Source organism: Schistocerca serialis, chromosome 1, assembly GCF_023864345.2.
Source record: "Schistocerca serialis cubense isolate TAMUIC-IGC-003099 chromosome 1, iqSchSeri2.2, whole genome shotgun sequence".
Taxonomy (NCBI): Eukaryota; Metazoa; Arthropoda; class Insecta; order Orthoptera; family Acrididae; genus Schistocerca; species Schistocerca serialis.
In genome coordinates this window covers 876,897,724-876,920,565 of record NC_064638.1, presented here as the reverse complement: position 1 = coordinate 876,920,565, position 22,842 = coordinate 876,897,724, and the positions used below count along the sequence as shown (strand labels likewise).

Below are 22,842 nucleotides of genomic sequence, written 5' to 3'. Positions count from 1 at the left end.
TGCCAGCGCTTTCGTTTGGTAAGTCACATCATCTTTGTTTTTTGATAAATTTTTTCCCACGTGGAATGTTTCCCTCTATTATATAAACATGTACTTACCTACTCAGCAGTAGCATCATGCATGACTACAGTAAGTATAGGACGCTTTGATTTTGTTGATAATCCTGTACTTACCTATTCAGCAGTGGAATCATGCATGACTACAGTAAGGATAGGACGCTGCCTATGGAAAAATTAAAGAGACTTTTGGGAAAAAAATAGAAACAACTATATGTATAATGGTTGTATTCATGGACAAGGAGGAAAAAATTCACAAATTCTTCCAGGATTTCCCAGTAACAAATACACTTCTTCCCAGTGGAAAACAAGTTTTTCCACATGAAAATACGCTTTCACTATGTTAGGTAACAGTATACATTCCTCCTTAAATGTAAAACTTATCAATCCTTTGAATGGTAAAGGCTTTATACACCACCATAGATCTTCATGGCACTTCAGGAAAAGAAACCCAACAAAAAAGTATCACATTTTGGAAAAACCTTTGCTGCACAGCAATATGCACCCAGCTTATTTTTGTATTACAAAAGCATACTTACAAATTCCACCAAACATATCATGTTAATATCTGAATCACTGAAAGTCTGTAATCAAGGTTGCAATGCAATTTTGTTGGCCATCGTAGCTCACGTCATGTTATATCACCAGCAAATGAGAACAGATATTAAAAGGATCGAACACATGATGCCATAGACCATGCATGAATAGGCAGTCAATAGCAACATCACCATTAGGAAAAGTTTATGCTTTAAATTAATACAAATATAGTTCAGCTACAAGAAAAGCTAAGCTTTCATTAATATTATTTGCCCTTTTTGCCTGTGTTGCCCTTTAAGATATATCACACACAAATTTGCCAGAAAAATTTTAAATGATGATTTAAATGTCTGGTCTTTTGGGGCTGAAATTTTTCTGTGTGGCTCATCCTCAAAATTTTAAGCTTTGAATGAGAGTCAAGCACTCTGTGATTTACAAAATTCATCACACATTCTCACATGTAACATAATTTATCTTCATAAAAGGAAATTTAGTTTGGAAGAATGATTTCCAAACCACCATTCGCAAAATTTTCCCACAGTCTGTTCAAAATAGGTTTGTTTGGGCAGTTGCCACAGAGTGCCAGAAGACAGTTGTTACTGCCAATGTGCAGCTACAGTAACATAGGATGCCCGTGCTTGATGTTTGGTCTGCTCATACACCTTTTGTCACATTTTCATTTGAAATTGCTGCAGTGCAGCATGTTGTTTGGGTGGGACATGTGGAGTTATTATTGTACTTACAATTAGGGCAATTGTTTTATCATATCCTATCCAGATAAGGAACGCTAAATTAGAAAGCAGCTCTTGGCACGATATTCGTTTCAAAACTACAACTAACAGTTCCCTAATATTTTGCTACGTGGTGACATTAATGAAGAATCTTTTTTATTTGTACTCTGCAATACTGTTACATAGTATTTCCTATCAAGTTTTCATCCACATAGCAGCACTAGTAAGAAGAAATACAATTTTCTCGCAAAAACAAAAAACATAAAACGGGTGTTTGTCTACACCGTAACTAAAAACAATAAGCTTTTCATTACTTTTTCAAACTGTATAAAAATTAACAAAGTTACTTGTGAAGACAGAAACTGTATTAGTGGCAGCCTTTATTCTACACCAAGAGTAAATATCAAGCCTCATGAGGAGTTACAATGCTAAAAAATGGGGTGCTGCCAGTCAAAATCATGAAACGTAAACACAGATCAAATGGAGACTGCTCCCCACTACAACTCTGAATGGTCTGTGCATGCACGAATCTGGCAGCTTGGGCATGCCAGAAAAAATTTTCTTGGTAGCATCTGGCTGCTTGCAGTTACTAAGTATACATCCAACATCCACACTTCAAATAGTGAGAAACAGGATAAGGTGCTGCTCATACGCAATTTCAGCTCTGTGCACATGCTTGAGCCCTCCAGCAACTGCTCAAACAGTTATGATGCCATGCTCATCAAAAGCAGTTTATTGTTATGAAGTATTGCTTAGTCTTTGTCCTAAAGCGTTTGACACATTTTGCTGTTCGCAGAAGCTTGTATGCACACTGTGTTTTGTTGTTGTAAATGGGCACATTTTCTCTGCAACTTACGTTTTATATTGGTGTTTTTCTCTCATTTGTGTTTTATTGCTGCAGTATTATTCTGCAGTAGCTGGCTAAAGTGAAATTATCTTTTGAAGTATCAGTTGTTACCAGTCAAAATAACAAAAATTCAACTCAAAACGAAAATTGTGGAAAAATTCCTGGAATTCTAGAAGGTTCCCAGATTTTTCCTGGTTTTTCTTCTGGATGGAAAAATTCCCGGGGTTTTCCCAGGTTTGCTAGTGATTCCAGAGTTTATACACTCAAGAATATTAAAGGTTCAAGAGGGCACACCAGTACTAAGCAAAGAAGGTGTGGAAGGAATATATGGAAGTGCTCTGCAAGGTAAAAACTTAAGACAGTATTATAAAAAGGAAAGAGGAAGTAGATGAAGTTGACATGAGAGGTGTGATACTGTGAGAAGAATTCTTACTACACAACTGAACAATCAGCATTCCTATAGCATTCTTTCATAAAAGCAACTCATGTTATTTGAAATTCAATAACTGTGACGTAGAACAAACCAACTGACTCAGTATCACATCTATTATTATTATCCAAAGCACAATAACAAAAGATATCATGAAATTTGTGTCTGGATTGAGAAGTCTTTGTTACAGAGGATGAAAATTTACTAATGTCTTGAATTGGGCCAATGGACTCTCTGACCATCAGGGTATCTTGTTATGGCTTAATTTAGGGCAAACTAAAGACAAGTCATCATCTACTTTCATCTTAAGAAGGTACATCAAAGACCCTACCAATATTAGAATATTTAAAAATCTACTTCAGTCTCAGTCATGGGCCATTGTTTACAAGGAAGATAATGTAGATAAGAAAACTTCAGTATTCCTTGACATACTGGGTCATCATTTCACTATAGCCTTTCCATTAAAACAAATCAAAGTATAACATTCAGCCAGAAAAACTGATAACAGGTGGATCACGAAGGGTATAAGAATATCATGTAAGACTAAGAGATCACTCTATGAGCAGAGCATTAAAACGGATGATACAAATTTCCACAATTATTTCAAATATTACAAGAAGATACTTCATAAAGTAATATCTGAAGCAAAACGACTAGCAAATAAAGCATACATAAATGAGTCTAATAACAAATGTAAAGCAATGTGGGATATTGTCAGAAAAACTTTACGAACTGACAGCAAACTTAAAACACTGGAATATCTTCAGCACAATGGCCAACAAATAACGGACATCAAACAAATCTGTGATACATTTAACAAACACTTTTCAGGAATAGCTAACAGCCTATCATCTGGTTGTTCTTTGACAACAAAATCCTATCCTCCAAAATGTATAACATCTGACAAATCAATTTTTCTAATGCCTGTAACTTTGAAAGAGGTTCTGCTAACTATTAGGAATATGAAAAGTTCCCTCTCATCTGGCCTTGATGGTCTACCTGCCTATGTAATAAAACAGGTTGCCAATGAAATAATACAACCACTCTGCAACATAATCAACTGCTCAATGAATACTGGCATTTTCCCTCAAACTCTCAAAACCTCCAAGATAGTTCCGTTTCACAAGAAAGGGGACAAACATGAAGTCAACAACTACCGACCCATATCCATTCTCCCAACTGTGTCCAAAATAATTGAAAAAATTGTATATACCTGTATAATGTGCTTCCTTGTAAACAACTCCCTAATAACAGCACAGCAGTTTGGTTTTCATAAAAATAAATCAATCAATGAGGCTCTCTTTTCGTTTACTGATGAGATAGAAGAAGTATTTAATGAAAACCATTATGCTTCTGGACTTTTCACTGATCTGACAAAAGCATTTGATCTAGTCAACCACACAATAGTGCTCCGCAAACTAGATGCATATGGTATAAGAGGAGTCTGTAATGACTGGTTCCAGTCATATCTATCAAATAGGGGGTAGCTGGTAGAAATAGCAACAAATGACGGAAGAACAGCCCATTCAGATATAATACCAGTCACATCAGGAGTCCCACAGGGTTCAACCTTAGGCCCCATCCTCTTCCTTATCTTCATTAATGACCTCCCAGAACACCTACCCTCAACAGTACCTGTGTTATTCGCCGATGATACAAACCTCCTCTCTTGCAACATTTCTCCACACCAGGTGAGAGCTGACCTAGTTGACAGCAGTGAAAGGCTCCTATACTGGCTTTATGAGAACAAACTCCTACTTAATATGGAAAAAACGACTCATATGGTCTTCTGCCCATCAAACAACCATACAACACATATGGAACCACTAATTATGGACAAGAAAGTTATTGAACAAGTCAGTGAGACTAAATTCTTAGGTCTCTGGATAGGTAACACACTGCAGTGGAATATCCACAGAGAGAAACTACTGTGTAAATTGAGTAGCCTGTGCTATGCCTTCAGAATTCTTAGCCAAAGCTGTGATGTGACCACTATTAAAACTGTATACTTTGCATTAGTGAACTCAGTTCTCTCATATGGCATTCCATTCTGGGGGGCTATAAATAGGAAAATACTCACAATGCAAAAGCGAACTGTCAAGGTTATGTTAAGATTGCCACTGCGCACACCTACCAAACCAATCTTTAAAGAACTTGGAATATTACCTGTACCATGTATATACATCTTAGAGACTGTTTCATTTGTCAGTAAGAATCTTCATCTCTTCAAAACAAATAATGACATTCATGACCATGACACCCATGGTGTAAGCAACATTCATCTAGATAATCAGAGACTCAGTATACGCCATGATGGTGTGAGGCACATAGGCAGCATTCTTTATAATAAATTACCTTGCTCAGTCAAGAATAATAAAAACTCTTTCAGGAAGAAAGTTAACAGTATATTGCTCCAGCATTGTTTTTATTCTGTTGCTGAATTTATGGAGACCAATTTATGTCATGTGTAGCTTTAATGTAGTCTAATATGTCAATCTTGAATGACTGTAATGTAGATATGTATTTTATGTATTCTGTCATATAGTCAATGTAAGAAAAAGTATTATGCTTCAACGATTCATTGCTGTAACTTGTATCCCATGTCATGAACATGATTTTCTGGATAAATAAATAAATAAATAAATATGTTATCTTAGTTGGAAAGTTATTGACAGATGTAGAAGTAGCTTTTGATGTGCCCCAGGGAAGTGTAGTGGAATCCTTGCTGTTCATGCTGCATATTAATTACCTTGCAAACAATGTAAATAGTAACCTCAGGCTTTTTTCAGATCAATTATCTATAATTAAGTACCATATGGAAAAAAATTGTACAAATATTCATTGAGATATTTATAAGATTTCAAAGTGGTACAAAGATTAGCAACTTGCTTTAAATATTCAAAAACCCAAAATTGCACATTTCACAAAATGAAAAAAAAAAAATAGTATCCTATCACTACAATATCATCAAGTCACAGCTGGAATTAGGTTACCTCATACAACAACCAGAGTGTAACAGTTTGTAGAGACATGAAACTGAACAATCACCTAGGATCGGATGTAGGAAAAGCAGATGGTTAGCTTCAATTTATTGTTAGAATACTAGGGAAATGGAACTAGTCCATAAAGCTGACTGCTTAAAAATCACTCGTATGAACCATTGCTCAAGTATGTGGGACCCATACCAAATAGGGTACACAAAGAAAGGCAGTTTGAATGATAGATTTATTTAAAACAAGGCAAACACTAGTTTCAGTTGTGTCTACTCTCACCATGAAAGTGCAAGTAAATGTTTCTAAATCATACTTCTGAAGACATTTTGTATTATTTACTAGTTAGATAGATGCAATCTAGGCCTACATTTTCTGAGTTATAAACATTTGAAAACCTAACCAAACAAGTTTCAAATGATAATTCTCTCTAATTGAAGAAAATGTTGAGTCATTCTTCTGTTATCATATCTCTAAACTACTACAAAAACAGTGGTAACAGCACAAAACATATTAGTGTTGGTTTTGTTTACATAGACCAAAATTTGCTCTTTGAGAAACTTAATGCTGTACATTCTTTCAAGTTAACCCTCGTGCAGGTGTGCCGATTTTTGCAACATGAGCGAGCATGTGGCACACTTTGTACACATGTAGTCAAAAGCTGTCATTATGCTACCAAGGGAAACATGTATGATCTAAATCACAGTTTACTCTTAGTTAATTTAAATAACAATTCAAGAAACCTATATTACATCACTAATTTACTATTTGATTAAACAAATACAACTGTTTCATATCATTCTATTGCTGCAGCTGACATATCAATCTATTTCAACACATTTTTAAGTGCAGACTGAACAAAAATATTCTTCCATTGCAATATAAAAGGACAAAGGTTTTATATATTGAAGGAGTATCAGTTATCACAAAGTTCCTTCCATCTATGCAGTTAATTGTCTTGCTCATTTTCAGGAAATGCTTTACATGTGTGCACTGGTTTTACACATCCTCTGCAAGCAAAGTTATGGCATGAGTTACACCTCATGGTAGTAGATGTGTTTCTTGCTTGTCCACATGTCACACACCAACATCTTTTCTTGGTGGTAGGCTCCTCAGTTCTTTCAACACATTGATCTTTATCTTTCATGAGGAGAGTTGCAATGTTGGCAGGAAGTGAAGGAATATTAACTCTTTCCACTAGTTGAGGCTTCATAAGAGACAGTGTTAAATCTTTCAAGAAAATCCTCCTCTTGTTTTTTGGATTAGCCTCATTTGCATGAAAAATTATTTGAGCACTGATTCCTGCTATATCCATTAGAGCATAGAATACAACCAATGGCCATGTCCTTGTCGCCCATGTGATCGAATAAACACCTCCCAGTTGATCAACTGCGTCAAGTCCTCCCTTTGTTACATTGTAATCCAATACTATTTGTGGTTTACCTGTAACTACATCAATGGTTCCAAAATTGTGAATAGTTGAAAGTAATAAACTGCCTTGTTTTGTTTCAGAACATACATAACTAGCATCATATCATTCCGAAAACCAAATAAAGAGGAGAGGATAGCCCTCCATTTTCTAGGTAAAAATTCTTGTGGGATCTTGTGTTTAGTCTTTTCTCAACATGCCAATGATTGTTAGTCACTTTTTCAAAAGGGAGTTGGCTAAGGAATAACTAGTGTACCAATTATCCATTGTAAATTTTCTTCCTGAGCCTTCAGTGTGAGTAATTAGTCTTCTTACAATATCACAGGGAGAATTAGAAACATTGTATGGTCCTTTACGTTGTTTTCAACAATATACTTCAATATTACTAGTGAAGAATATTTCAGCATCTGCTAGAACAAAAATCTTTATGCTGTACTTCACTGGTTTGTTCAGGATACACTTAATAATAGAACAGCACCGCAGAAATCTTGCAACTATTCATCTATTCTCACAAATTGTCCTACATTATAAGCTTTCTTGCAGTTCACCACAAAGGCATCCAATATTTGCCTTATTGCATTAAGCTTATCGGTTACTCTTCCTTCCTGCCTTGTACTCTTGTCACCAAAATGGATACATCGTAAAAGGAACAGAAATCTTCTGTAGCTCATCACAGCTCTCATAGTCTCCTTACCAGAACCATCTGCTGTCCACAGTAAAATGACATTTGTGGTTTGCTTTCTTAGTCCCAATGAGATGCAGCAATCCCAACTATGCCATTATTTCACACCTTGTAGTTTCTTTAGCATCCCCTACTCTGAAATTTTGTACACATTTTTTCTCAGATTGAATGTATATGTTCAGGTATTTTACAATTTGGGCTAAGTATTGTCTATAAAGTCTCTGTTTCACTTGTGAGCCCTCTGGAAACACATGTAGGGACTTGGAATATTTTCACAATATTCTCCCTTTTTGTTTTCAAAGTCATATTAGGACATATTTTATTCGATTTAGATGTTTTGTCCCTCCCAATAAAAATGCAACCAGTGGAGAGTGGCTCTTCACAGTCATCATCTGAATTGTGGACTTGATCAGAGTCTAAATTGTAGTCACTTCGTGTGATAAATTTCTCTTCTTCTTCAGAGTCTTCATTGTTTTCATTGTCTGGTACAGAGTTGAACTCTGGATCCTCGTTGAGTAACCAATCAAGCTCACTGTCTGTCAGCTTTGATTTCGCCCTGAAGATTGATATAGCTGCTTGTTGCATGTTATCCAGTTATTAAATTAAAAAGGAACAAAATGAAAGTGAAGGAAAAATTACTTACATGACTGGACGCGTGACGTGCTTTGTACACTAAGATAACACACTCGCAGTGTATTTTAAATTACTGTACCTCACATGAACCTATGATAACATGACTTATCACTGTGCTAGCTGAAACAGTAATTCAGGAATAAGTAGGGGCTTGCTTTGTAAAACAACAATGGAACTGTGCATGACAATGTTATTTGTAGTTGGCGCACTTTCTACACAGGCGTGCCTGCTCGAGGGTTAAACTTAATTCTTCTTCCAAAAGTGGAGTAAGAAATGTGTAAGGTGTTATAGGGAAATGAGTAGGGCAATTTGTTGCCAAACTTGTAAGAAATTATCCACTGTGGGGAAGGGGGGGGGGGGGGGGGTTAGTGAAGAGAACATTGAGGAAACAACAGAAGAGGCTCTCCCCAGGAACTACAATCTGTGCAGCAGGTATATTGTGACTGAAGGAAGACAGAGGGAACAAGTATGGTTGCAGGTCTGGTTTAAGGCTCAAGCGACACAAATTTCTGCTGGAGCACCAAGCTGAGAAAGGTGCCAGAGGTGTCATAGTTGAAAAATTTCTGTACAGAACAAATCACAATTATTAGCGACTGCTTGGTGTGCCAAGCTAAGAGAAGCACCAGGGGCACCCAAGGGCAAGATTTGTATATACAGTGTGCATCATAATTAGTAGAGAAAACTGATTCTGGTGAAAATTTACCAGGGAAAGGGTGGAAGGCACTGAATGGTAAGTTGGTTTTGTGGACAAATATTCTTGACTGTCCCTGGATGGTTGGGAACTGGCAGTTCATAGAAAGTCAGGGAGACAGAGAACACAATCTAATAGTTTTGTCAACAACACTGAAAACAGGTACCCACCACTGCTGGAGGAGAAGAGCCTCAGGCACAACTAGGAGCAAGAAACATGCAGCACACTACTACTGAAATCAGGAAGCCTAAGAACGTGCAAAGTGTTAGGAAGAAGAAAGAGCTACTACTTTATAGTAAGCATGGGCAAAATGTAGTCCCTGAGTAGCAGGAAAGCTTAGATGCAGTGCACAAAGCCACCAGTATTTTCAAACAAACTGCAGGGCTAAGTCAAGTGGCAGATGATGCATGGTTTTTATGTACGAAATTTTCGAAAGAGGACAATGTAGCGATAGTTGGTGGGGCAGGAAACAGTTTACACAAGGATGCAGTACGTGACAAGAGTGCTTCTTTGACTCATGGCACAAATGTACCCTTGATCATGCTGATCCAGTGTCATGATTGGCCACACCTTAATGGAGCTGTGAGGTGGGTTGATAGAGGGCTAGAGATGGCACTCATGCCAGCTGACTTTTTGCAGGTTGTTCTGATACTAGTCATTACTATCAATAGATCTGTTTTCACTAGACATGACATACATCTAAATAGGACTCAGAAAGTAAGACTGGTGTAGTTGATTCATGAGGGTACAGGATATGAATATTGAGAAGTGAGTAGGTGAAGTGGGTCTTTTTAGAATAAATCCAGGCAACAAGTCCTCCTGCCTAAAGAGTATATGGAGCAGAACAAGAAGTTCTGAAATGGTCCCTCACAAGACAGATTCCATCACACCAAATCAAACATGTGCTATATATCAAAAGGAAAAAGGAAACATTGGAAAATGAAAAATGAGGCATTTCACAGAATTAACCAACCTTCATCAAAATCTGCAGTCAATAAAAAATAAAATACAGCAATTTGAGGTTGGGTTTTAATCTTTGAATGGTACAGTTGTTTGTGTTACTGAGAAATGGTGTAAAGACAAAGAAATCCAACATGTATAACTATTGTTCTATGAAAGAACAGATTCTTACTATAAGACTACAGGTAGAGGATCACGCATTTATATCACAAAAGAAACAAATTACAAAATGATTTAGAAAAGATATCTGTATGATGCTAAAATTGGCAACTGAGCATAAGTTATGAAAAGTGTGAGGTCATCCACATGGGTGCTAAAAGGAATCCATTTAACTTCGGTTACACAATAAAGAAGTAAAATCTAAAGGCCGTAAATTCTATTAAATGCCTAGAGATTTCAATCACAAACAAATTAAATTGGAAAGAACACATGAAAAAAGTTGGGGAGGAAGATGAGCCAGAGACTATGTTTTACTGTCAAATGCACATCATGATATAGGACAGGTCATTTGACACATATTAGGCATTTATAAGAAGAGGTACATGTCTATGAATCTATAAAATGATTTCATATTTATATCACATGTGTAATGTACTTAGGTCTTACATATATATTCTGTACCAGAATTTAGCATTTATACCAATAAAACTTACATTCAGTTATGTTACATAAGGTCAATAGTTTGGAATCCGTTTTCTGATATTTTTGTTGAGCAGCTCCTTATAGCAGTTCGTTAAAGCAGGTTGTTTTCAAAGAAATCCTGTATGCTGTAGAGGCAGTGTTTAATTAGGAGTGACCATAGTTTTATTTTAAAATCCTTCACTTGTGTAATGTTCTTCACTGTTACTGGGGGATGATTGTAGAGTTTTATTCCCATATATTTGACACCTTAACTGTATAATTTTGCTGAATGGGGAATTACTTGTAGAGAATTCTTTGATTTTGTATCATGTTGGTGCCAGTTTGAGTTAGATATATTTTTCTTGGTGAAACATAGCAGGTCCATTATGTACTGACATGAGAGGGGTAGTATGTTCAGATTCTGGAACAGTGGTTTACAGGATTCTTTCTGCCGTTTGAATAATATTATACTAACAACTATTTTCTGGAGTTTAAACAGCCTCACTGCTTCTGCACTGTGGCCCCAAAAGATAATTCCGTAGCTTAGTACAGAGTGGAAAAGAGCATAGTACATTGATGTGAGGGTGCAGGCATTAACAATATTCCTTATTTGTCTAATCATGAAACATATTTTACTCTATTCGGTGCAGGTTATATCAAGACGACTTTTCCATGTAAGTGTGTCAGTACCAGTAACCCCAAAAAATTTGGTTTCCTTTACACAGTTGACTTTATCACCACTCAGTGATATATGTGGTACTGGTGGGTTTTTATTTTGGACTGTGTGGAAAGTAATACCACCCGTCTTTTTTAATATTTAGGAGTAGTCAGTATGAATTAAGCCATGAGTTTAGTTGTGCTGCACTCCTGTTTATTGCATCTTGAAGATGTTCATTTGAGTCAGATATAATAATTGTGGTATCATTAGTAAAGGGGAAGGTTCTGTTATTGTGTAAATTTAAGGGGAGGTCATTTACATAAAGTAAGAATAATAAGGGTCCCATCACCTAGCCTTGGGGAACTCCATGTTCTGTGATTTGGGTAGATGACTGTACAGTATTAGCAATTCCTAGTTGATTGGTTGCATTCATTTGGAAATATTGGTTTCTGTCTTTGAGTTACCTTTTAAACCAGTCATGGTTCAAATGGCTCTGAGCACTATGGGACTTAACTTCTGAGGTCATCAGTCCCCTAGAACTTAGAACTACTTAAACCTAACTAACCTAAGGACATCACACACATCCATGCCCGAGGCAGGATTCGAACCTGCGACCGTAGCGGTCATGCGGCTCCAGACTGTAGCGTCTAGAACTGAATGGCCACTCCGGCCAGCACCAGTCATGGCCAGTGCCCCTTATTCCATAGGAATAAATATTTTGCAGCAGTATATTGTGATTGACCATATTGAATACCTTTGTTAGGTTAATAAAAATGTCTATGGCTGGGAGCTTCTTGTCTACTAGCATTAAGGTGTAATCTAGGAGTTGCTGTATTGCATCAGTTGCGTTTTTTCCTCCTTGGAAACCGAACTAAGCAGGTGATATGGCATTTCTTTTTTTCAGAAATGAATTTAGTCTGTCTGCCATAGTGTATTCAAATATTTTGCTAAATATTGATGAGAGTACTGCTATTGGCCTGTTATTACTGGTATGCAGCAGATGTACTAAAGAGACTTCCCGCACTACAATTATCCATCCTCTTTTGGAGTACTGCTGTGTGGTGTAGGATTCTAACCAGATAGGGTTAATAGAGTACATCAAGAAAGTCCAAAGAAGAGCAGCACATTTTATATTATTGAGAAATAGGGGAACGAGTGTCACAGACTTGATGCAGGATTTGGGGCGGACACCATTAAAACAAAGGCATTTCTCGTTGTGGTGAGATCTTTTCATGAGATTTCAATCAGCAAATTTCTTCTCTGAATGTGAAAATATTTTTCTGACGCCAACCTACACATGAGAAATTATCATCATAATAAAATAAGGTGCATCAGAGCTTGAACAGAAAGACATGGATGTCCATTTTTTCTGCACACTGTTTGAGAGTGGTTTGAGAGTGAAATAATAAAGAATTATCGAGAAGTTGGATTGATGAACCCTCTGCCAGACACTTAAGTGTGATTTACAGCATATCCACACAGATGTAGATGTAAATTAAGATACGATCTTAGTACAGTTAGTGAGGACAAACACTCTGAAATAACAGATATAAAATTATTGGTCCTGACATCAACAACATCATCAAGAAATTAACAATTTTGTGTATGTCTCAAACACCCAGTGGTAGTGTGGACACTTTTGTCAATAATTAGCAAAAGTTCTGGATAAAGTACCAAGTACAAAACTTACTGTAATATTTTGTGGAGAAATAAACATAAATTCCAATATCTAAATGAAACTAGTGACGCCCTCATACATGTCCTACAGAGTTTTGCAATGTCCCTGCTGGTCAACTGGGTTACTACAGTGAGTGCACCAGTAACAAATCACATGGTGATGAATATGGACAGGGAGACATGTGATGTAGTTGTTAAAGATCATAGACTTTCAGACCATTTCTGCCAAATAACAATAAATTTGAATACTGGAAAAGATTCCTAAATTTTAGCACTAGAAAAGACATTTATCAGAAATCAAAATAATACAAGGTTTTCCAAGAGAAGTAAGAAATGTAGTTGGGATTACAACAAATCAAGATTACACTGTTGCTAAATTAATTGAAATTTCTGATTCCATCCTAAGTTACAGGAAATTTGCAACTCCATCTTATTTATCAGCAATGTTTATTCTGACTTCAGATGTATGGTATGAAATTCACTGTCTTTATATAAGTATGCTGCACTATGAATTATTTACAAAATTATACTCTTTTCGAAATTGATTTGTAACATTATTACAAATTATTGATAATTATGTGAATGAATTACAGTGTAAAATTTTATCATCCTACAGACTTTACTTTGCAAAGATATTTTGTATCTATGAAAAATGTCATTTGTTTTAGCTGTCTTATATAAGTTATAACCTATGTCACATGGACTCTATTATTTTCCAAATTTAAATTATTACCTATCAAATTACGAACCATTACTATATTTCAAACATACATTCAGTTTCTGTGAAAATAATTTATTATGCTATAAAATTTCAATGTAAGTAAACCTTGTGACATGGCATATTTTGAACTTTTACATTTTACAGCTATATCAAACACCTTTTGTTAACACTATTATTCTCAGATTTTTGTATGCATAAAAAACACAAAAGTTTGTTTAAAATTCTTACTGTTTGTAAAACCATATGTTATGGTAATCTTCAGTTTCAACCAATCACTTATAGAACATAATGGAAAACATGATTTGTTGTATGGCACTGAATGTGCACCAAATAAGTCAGACTGCTTTTGGTCTGTAATTGGACAGTCATTAATTTGGATCTGCCTCTGTAAACGCTGGTATGGTTTGTGTAGTGTGTCTATTATCTAGAGTAATTATGCACAAATGTTTTTCTTTGGTATGAAAAATGAATGTTGTGTGTTTGTAAACAAAAAGTGGTGAGAAATTGTCAAAGAAAAAGAGTTAAAATTCAAATGTGCTCTTCATCTTGTATAGCTAAAAACCTGGATGAGCATCATTATAATGAACATTGCTATTTGTAATTGCCCACTAGTTGCAGATACCGAATGAAGATAAGTATTCATGTAACACCTTCTCTTGGAACATTGAGAGCATGAATGAAACATCAGTAGTCTACCAAAGAGTAAGTATTTATAGGATCGAGTGTATAGATGAGCCAATGTGAATGGAGGATTCACTAAATTCTCAACTTTGGAAAGACATTTCCAAAAGTACCTACATCAGTATCAATGTCTCACAAAAACAAATAGGTAACAGTAGATATTAGGAAGTCATCCCAAACACTTATGAACCTCATTCATACTAAGCTACAGTTCTTAAACTTCTGTGATAGATTTAAAATAAAAAAAAGATAATAAAAAAGTATCAAAACAATATACAGTGTAAAAAATAAAAATAAAGAAATCTGGGATGTCATTAAAAAGTCACGAGGAAGAGACAAGCAAAAGCAAACATACAGATAAAGGAGGGGGATAAAGCAATAACGGTAAATTATTCACACCACCCAGTAAACCATGTGAATGAGTATTTTTCTCAAGTATTGCGGAGAAACTACAACAAAAATTGCCAAAAATAAATATACAATCTGTAAATATAATGCACTAAGTACAGTTATGTTACTACAAACCACATGACATTAAGTCTGAATCAATAAAACAGTACAAAGCCTCGAAAATAAGAAGTAATTAGGCTTAGATGAGGTACCGATGTGTGTGCTGAAGCAAAGCTCCCTTAACAAGCATAATAAATGAGTCATTCACAACAGATAAATGAGTCATTCACAACAGATGACCTTCCAGAGTATCTAAAACTGGCAAGAGTTGTACCACCATTAAAAAAGATAGGTCAGTTGACATATAAAACTAGCAATCCATTTTCCTGTTGTCATTATTCTAAAAAATAGTAGCGTCTTTTATGAATGACACATTAATGAGTTGCTTGAATAAATGCAACCTTCTAACTGAATCACAGTTTGGTTATGAAGTGGTAAGAGTATGGAAACAGTGATATTAGAATTGTGCATGAAGTCCTCAACACAGATGAGTGTGTCACAGACATATTTTTTAGGTCTTTCTAGGGCTTTTGATACAGTTGGCCATAAATTCTACTAAAAATCCTAGAAGCATTAGAAATACGACATATAGCTAATGACAGGTTCCAATCATACCTAGGAGGTAGAGTGCAAAGAGTAGGGATATTATATACCTCACTTAAGTTTAAAATTTTAGTAAACACTTATCAGAATGAAAACACATTAACATAGGAATTCCTCAGGGTGTCATATTATGACAACCACTGTTCCTGATGTTACATTCAATCTCTACATCCCACAATATGGCGTGTTGCAGATCATACATTGTACACTACAAGCCATTCCCTTTCCACTCGCAAATGGACTAATGGAAATATGTCTATCTATATGCCTCCGTATGACCCCTAATTTTTATCTTCTCATCCTCACACGAAACATACATTGGTAGAAGAACTGTTCCACAAATACCAGTTATCTACATTTTCTCAATAGAATTTTATCAAAACAATCTTGTCTTCCATCCAGGGATCCCCATTTCAGCTCGTACTGCACCTCCGTAACACACGCTGATCAAATCTAATGGTAACACATTTACTATGTTTTATTCCACACAAAAATGAAGTTACCAGAAGGAAAATGTAGAGAAAATATTCATTTCTACAACGTGAGAAAGAGCAGATGCATTTATACTCCTTACCACAGACTGTCAACGTCACTTAACAGCTATGCATTGATGGGGCACAAATTATTTAATAAGCTTCCACCATATGTACAAGAACTACCTGAACAAGCATTCAAACAAAAACTGTATGAATGGCTAGTTGCTCACCCATTCTATGACATAAATGATTATTTGAAATGTAATATGATTTTGTAGTATCAATGACATGCCTCTTGTTTTCTTTGAATTAACAGTTACATTGTATTATATGCCTGACGTCTATTGCTGCAATGTCTCAATGACAATAAAATTACTATTATTATTATTATTATTATTATTATTATTATTATTATTAACATCATCATCATCATATAGCAGCATATCTCTGAATTACTTTGATGTGTTCCTTTAATCCAACTTGGCGGGTATTCTAAACACTTGAGCAATACTCAAGAAAACCTTGCTGCAAAGTGCTACTCAAAGTCTCCTTTATAGATGAGCTACAATTTCCTAAATGTTTCCTAACAAACCAGAGCCAACCATTTGCCTTCCCTGATGTGACCTTACATGCCCATTGCACTTCACATTGCTTTGCAATGTTGTATCCACAATGAGCCATGTTATATGGTTTCCTATTTTTGGTCATGACTGAGGCATTTGAGTGGTGTTCCCAAAGACATTTACTGCTGTGTGTGTGTGAGATTATTAGTGTGCTGAGACTGGAACAGGGAGATAGGACAGTTGGTTTTGGTTGAAGAATGGTCTTTGATCACCAACAGCAAGTCCCTCTGTGCACACAATGAGACAAGAGACGTGTGCATTGTTAGCTGCAACAGGCAGAAGACATGCTGTACATTTTAGCGATTTTGATCGCAGTAAACTCATGATGCAGTGTTCTTCCTTGGCACACCAGTGTAAGAAGTGTGCACAGAACCAGCTAATTGAAAAATCCATGCCACATGCATTTTTATTTACCTATAAAAGCTGACTTAGGAATTTCCCTTTGTGTGACCCCACACGTACAAGATTGTGTGTCAGTTTAAAGTTCTAGGTTCGTGTATTTTGCTGTTCATGTTATTTCTGGATAATCTTTCATTGATTGTATCAATACTCATTTGTACTGTGATATATTGTAAATTTTGAAACATTCGTGAGTGTTGTGATGAACTCATACCGTTATCATCAATTGCAGGCTTAAACTTAACAGTGTTCTTTTAAAATTTTTGAGAACAGTAGGTTTATCCTCATTCAAAATAATCTTCTCTAATTTCATTGTATAATTACTTAAGAAATGGGTTACTTTGAGAATTTTTGGATGCTTACAAAACTATAGTTTAATTCAGTAAGTTAATGGCACGAGTGTTTTGGACACACAACTTATTTATTAGCAAATCAGCGTTTGTGGTTCACAGTTCTCCAAAGAATACATCTTTCCTGAATTTCATTGTATATCAGTGCATATAAACCTGTGTCTTTGAGAATTCAGAAGCTACCATTGTCCTTTGCATAATCTGCGAGTAATTTGAAGCAAATCAGCGTTTGTGATTTAACTAGTTTAGCAGATTTTCCGATTAACATATAGTGTTAAATCTAGTTTCCACTTAAAGAACAATAGCCCCCCTACATATTATATACATTCATCATAAATTAGCTCTGTTTTCAAGTTTACTGACTACTATAACTAACCTTAAAATGTTTTAGGAAACTAGCAGTTTCTACCACATGTTTTTGTGGTATGTTAATAGAACTCTTGTTTTGTGTATTTTCCTCAATTCTTGTAGGTAACTAGCAACTTTTTAAACACAAGATGAGTTGGTTGACATTCAAAAGCAGCTGGAAATCACCTGACTACTTTCAAACAATTGGCAGCTGCTGCGAATCAGTGTGCTGGAAGAGCTGCTGAAAGTCATGAACCTGCGATACCTGTAGCAGAAGTACCTCACGCACATTCTCTCACACGAATCCTGTCTCCTCTGCAGAAAGTACAGGATCTGTCATTACAGGTCCACTTGACTGCTAGTGAGTGTCAATGGTAGATCTTGGCATATTGTGCAGGGTGGATGGGGACCTGGGAGGACTCAGGGTATCGTACCGATCCCCCTAACCAACAAGTTTGATGTCTGTTTTTCACTGAAACTGAAACTTAGCCAGTGGGATTCACTTCACTTGTCTTGGGGAGCCTTGTGTTGTCCAGTGGCAGGAGGAGGCAAATGGAAAGAGTAGGGGGTCTATCAATTGTCATCAGTTCAAACATACAGCAAATGATACTTTTAGGGAAATGGCAGCAAGGGACAGGAAAGGACACCAGTGCAATCAGTTTGTATCACTGGGGCCTCATTCAACATGCTTAAGAGGTTATTTCAGCAGGCAATTGAGGGAACCTGGTGCACATTGGAGAAAATGATGCCTTTGGTCTGGGCTCTGAGGTCATACTTGGGACATTCCAGTGACTGGCAGAGAAAATTGAGAAGATAGGCCTTACACATGGGACTTCAATGAAGCTCACAATTTGCAGCATTGTCCCCAAAACTGATCGTGGCCCATGGCTTCTCTGTCAAGTGGAAGGACTGAACCAGTAACTTTGACAGTTCTGCGACAATATTGGCTGCGACTTCCTGGACTTGTTCCATAAGGTTGAGAACTGTAACATCCCCCTAAAAGGGTCAAATGTGCGCTACACATCAGAGGCTGCTATTCAGTAACTCACTGTGTGTGGGGTGCACACAAGGATTTTTTAGATTAGGTGACTCTGCATCCATTCCAAATACCGACAGTTGTAGGAAACCCAGAAGTATCAGTGTAAGATTGAAAGAAATGCCTCTTACAGGTGAGAGCATTAAAATCCTAATGGTAAACTGCCAAAGCATTCACAACCAAGTGCCAGAGTTTGAATCACTCATGGGAAGCAGTGAAGCTCACATAATACTAAGTACATGAAGCTGGGTGAAACCTGACATTGAAAACAGTAAGATTTCAGGTGAAAATTTATGTGTATATCGAAAGGATAGGCAAATGGGAAATGAAGGTGGTATATTTGTCACAGTAGACAAGAAATTCAAATCCACTACTGAGGTAAAAACTGTATCTGCCTGTAAGATTGCTTGGGCAAGACTCAGTATCAGAGGTGGGCATAAAATGATAACTGGATCCTTCTATCATCCACCAGACTACTCATCTCCTGATATAACCAAAAACTTTAGAGAAAACTTCAGTTTACTTGTACATAAGTTACCCTATGATACTGTAATCATTGGTGGAGACTTTAATCATCCAACAATTATCTGGGAAAATTACAGTTTTATTAGTGGTGGGCATTATAAGACATCCTGTGAAAGTTTACTAAATGCCTTCACTGAAAATGACCTATAACAAATAGGAATCCCACTCAAGATGGAAATACACTACTGGCCATTAAAATTGCTACACCACAAAGATGAAGTGCTACAGACACAAAATTTAACCGACAGGAAGAAGATGCTGTGATATGCAAATTATTAGCTTTTCAGAGCATTCACACAAGAAACTTCCTGGCAGATTAAAACTGTGTGCCTGACCGAGACTCGAACTCGGGACCTTTGCCTTTCGCGGGCAAGTGCTCTACCAACTGAGCTACCGAAGCACGACACACGCCCGGTACTCACAGTTTTAATCTGCCAGGAAGTTTCATATCAGCACACACTCCGCTGCAGAGTGAAAATCTCATTCTGGAAACATCCCCCAGGCTGTGGCTAAGCCATGTCTCCGCAATATCCTTTCTTTTAGGAGTGCTAGTTCTGCAAGGTTCGCAGGAGAGCTTCTGTAAAGTTTGGAAAGTAGGAGACGAGGTACTGGCACAAGTAAAGCTGTGAGTACCGAGCATGAGTCATGCTTCGGTAGCTCAGTTGGTAGAGCACTTGCCCGCGGAAGGCAAAGGTCCCGAGTTCGAGTCTCGGTCGGGCACACAGTTTTAATCTGCCAGGAAGTTTCATATCAGCGCACACTCCGCTGCAGAGTGAAAATCTCACTCTGCATTCACACAAGGTTGGCGCCAGTGGCGACACCTACAACGTGCTGACATGAGGAAAGTTTCCAACCGATTTCTCATACACAAACAGCAGTTGACCGGCGTTGCCTGGTGAAACGTTGTTGTGATGCCTCGTGTAAGGAGGAGAAATGCGTACCATCACGTTTCCAACTTTGATAAAGGTTGGATTGTAGCCTATCGCAATTGCGGTTTATCGTATTCCGACATTGCTGCTCGCGTTGTTCTAGATCCAATGACTGTTAGCAGAATATGGAATTGGTGGGTTCAGGAGGGTAATACAGAATGCCGTGCTGGATCCCAATGGCCTCGTATCACTAGCAGTCGAGATGACAGGCATCTTATCCACATGGCTGTAACAGATCGTGCAGCCACACCTCGATCCCTGACTCAACAGATGGGGACATTTACAAGCCAACAACCATCTGAACGAACAGTTCGATGACGTTTGTAGCAGCATGGTCTATCAGCTCGGAGACCATGGCTGCGGTTACCCTTGATGCTGCATCACAGACAGGAGCGCCTGCGATGGTGTACTCAACGACGAACCTGGGTGCACGAATGGCAAAACGTCATTTTTTCGGATGAATCCAGGTTCTGTTTACAGCATCATGATTGTCGCATCCATGTTTGGCGACATCGCAGTGAACGCACCTTCGAAGCGCGTATTCATCATCGCCATACTGGCATATCACCTGGCGTGGTGGTATGGGTTGCCACTGGTTACACATCTCGGTCGCCGCTTGTTCGCATTGATGGCGCTTTGAACAGTGGACGTTACATTTCAGATGTGTTACAACCCGTGGCTCTACTCTTCATTCATTCCCTGCAAAACCCTACATTTGAGCAGGATAATGCACAACCACATGTTGCAGGTCCTGTACGGGCCTTTCTGGATACAGAAAATGTTCCACTGCTGTCCTGGCCTGCACATTCTCCAGATCTCTCACCGACTGAAACGTCTGGTCAATGGTGGCCAAGTAACTGGTTCATCACAATACACCAGTCACTACTCTTGACGAACGGTGGTAACATGTTGAAGCTGGGCGGCTGTACTCTGTTTGACTCAATGCCCAGGCATATCAAGGCCGTTATTACGGCCAGAGGTGGTTGTTCTGGGTACTGATTTCTCAGGATCTATGCTGCCAAATTGTGTGAAAATGTAATCACGTGTCAGTTCTAGTATAATATATTTGTCCAATGAATACCCATTTATCATCTGCATTTCTTCTTGGTGTAGCAATTTTAATGGCCAGTAGTGTATCTTGTATCTAATGTCAACAAACAGACCTGATCTCTTTGAGGATGTCCACATCAAAACTGGTATCAGTGACCATAATACAGTTGTGGCAACAGTGATTACCAAAGTACTAATGACAACTAGTTGCCCATGTGCTGTTTATATATGTATCCAGCAGAACAGTTCAAAATGGGAGCAAATCCCCATGATATAGAGACATTGTAAGGAAACTTCTAAAGAAACAGAGATTACTGTACATTGGACGAAAACAAAGCGTAGGGCTATAGATGCTGAATGAAACGTGTTTGGCTGTCAAGAGAGCAATGCATGATGCCTTCAATGTATAATGCAGCAGAATAGAGTCAAGTGATCTTTCACAAAACTCACAAAAATTCTGGTCATATGTGAAGGCTGTTAATGGTACCAGAGTTAATGTTCGGTCCCAAGTGAGTGAGACAGGAACCAAAATTGAGGGTAGCAATCCAAAAGCTGAAATGCTCAACTCCATTTTCAAATGTCCCTTTATGAAGCAAAACCCAGGAGAAATACCCCAATTTAATCCTCATACCACTGAAAACATGAATGAAATAAGTGATAGTGCCAGTGATGCTGAGAAACAGCTGAAATCATCAAAACTTAACAGAGCACCAGGGCCCAGTGGAATCCCTGTCATATTCTATACTGAATTTGTGTCCAAGGTAGCCCTTCTCCTAACTATAATCTATTGTAGATCCCTTGAACAAAAAATCATGCCCAGTTCTTGAAAAAAAAAAAGCACACATCACACCCGTTTACCAGAAGGGTACTAGAGGTGAACCACAAGACTACCATCAAATATCTGTGACAGCACTTTGTTGTAGAAGCTTAGAACATATTCTGAGGTCAAACATAATGAGCTATCTTGAGAAGAATGACCTCCTCAATGCCAACCAACATGGAATTCAAAAACATCAATCATGTGAAACCCAACTCACACAAGACATACTGAAAGCTTTGGTTCAAGCCAATCAGGTAGATGCAGTATTTCTTGATTTTCAAAAAGTATTTGACTCAGTATCACACCTACACTTATTGTCAAAGGTATGATCATATGGGGGTATCAAGTTAAACTTGTGATGGATTGAGGACTTTTTGGTGTGGAGAAAGCAACATGTTATGCTGGATAGTGTGTCATATCAGATGTAGAAGGAATTTTGGGTGTGCCCCAGGGAAGTGTGTTGGGACCATTGCTGTTTGTATTATATATTAATGATCTTTCAGAGAATGTTAATAGTAAAATCAGGCTTTTTCATATGATACAATTACCTATAATGAAGTGCTATCTGAAAGAAGCTCCATAATTATTCAGTCACGTCTTGATAAGATTTCAAAGTGGTACAGAGATTGGCAACTTGGTTTAAATGTTCAGAAATTTAAAATTTGGCACTTAAAAAAACAAAAAAAACATAGTATCCTATAACTACACTATCAATGAACCACTGCTAGAATCAGCCAACTCATACAAATAGCTGTATGTAAGACTTTGTGGAATATGAAATGGAATGATCACATAGGTTCCCTCATAGCTAAAGTAGGTGGCAGACTTCAGTATATTGGTAGAATACTGGGGAAGTGCAGTGAATCTACAGATGAGATTGCTTGCAAAT

At 37.3% G+C, this 22,842-nt stretch overlaps 1 non-coding gene across 1 annotated transcript; it reads left to right on the top strand.

Annotated features, from left to right (window-relative positions):
• Nucleotides 1–19,800: 19,800 nt before the first annotated feature.
• Trnap-cgg (transfer RNA proline (anticodon CGG)) lies at nucleotides 19,801–19,875 on the top strand. Its single transcript has one exon. It is a non-coding gene; the product is annotated as a tRNA-Pro (tRNA).
• Nucleotides 19,876–22,842: the final 2,967 nt, after the last annotated feature.